Below are 1,220 nucleotides of genomic sequence, written 5' to 3'. Positions count from 1 at the left end.
TTGATTTCTTTGTATGTATGGATCACTTGGGTTGTTACCAACATCTGGTGAAAATTTCATGTCATTAGCACCTCTAGTAATATATGTACTGAGAGAAATGGTGACGTGTTCAATACTTATTTTACCCGCTGTATATGGAATCACCAGTGTTGGATGAGCACTCATTCAGACATTTCATTCTGTAAAACAAACTCAGATCAAAAACATGAAACAATAATTAGGTCATTTCAAAGTGCAACTTGTTGGCTTTCAGGAACACTCAAAGAAATGTAGAGAAAACATTGTGAAGTAGGACTCCACCAAGGATCAGCTCTGAGACCTTTCTTGTTTGCTGTGGTGATGGACAGATTGACAGATGAGGTTAGACAAGAATCCCCATGGACTATGATGTTTGCAGATGACATTGTGATCTGTGGGGAGAGCAGAGAACAGGTGGAGGAAAATCTTAAAAGATGGAGGTTTGACCTGGAAAGGAGAGGAATGAAGGTTAGCTGCAGCAAAACTGAATCCATGTGTGTGAATGAGAGGGACCCAAATGGAGACATGAGGTTACAGGGAACAGAGATAAAGAAGGTGAAGGATTTTAAGTACTTAGGGTCAACAGTCCAGAGCAATGGTGAGTGTGGTAAGGAAGTGAAGAAATGTGTCCAAGCAGGTTGGAATGGGTGGAGAAAAGTTTCAGGTGTGATGTGTGATGAAAGAGTATCAGCAAGAATGAAGGGGAAGGTGTACAAGATGGTGGTGAGACCAGCAATGCTGTTTGGTTTAGAGACAGTGGCAATGACAAAGAGACAGGAGGCAGAGCTGGAGGTTGCAGAGATGAAGATGTTGAGGTTCTCTTTGGGAGTGACAAGGATGGATAAGATCAGGAATGAATGCATCAGAAGAACAGCCCATGTCAGTTGTGTTGGAGATAAAATCAGAGAAGCCAGACTGAGATGGTGTGGACATGTACAGAGGAGAGATAGTGAATATGTAGGTAGAAGGATGCTGACGATGGAACTGCCAGGCAGGAGACCTAGAGGAAAGCCAAAGAGGAGATTTGTGGATAGAGTGATAGAGGACATGAAGGTAGTTGGTGTGAGAGAAGAAGATGCAGAAGATAGGGTTACTTGGAAACATATGACTCGCTGTGGCGACCCCTAAAAGGGAAAAGCCGGAAGGAAAAGAAGACACATCAATAACCCTAAATTATTTATTTTACTTATCAGAAAACATAT

Source organism: Austrofundulus limnaeus, unplaced genomic scaffold, assembly GCF_001266775.1.
Source record: "Austrofundulus limnaeus strain Quisiro unplaced genomic scaffold, Austrofundulus_limnaeus-1.0 Scaffold605, whole genome shotgun sequence".
Lineage (NCBI taxonomy): Eukaryota > Metazoa > Chordata > Actinopteri > Cyprinodontiformes > Rivulidae > Austrofundulus > Austrofundulus limnaeus.
The sequence above is the reverse complement of the archived record's forward strand: the minus strand, read 5'-3'. Positions refer to the sequence as shown.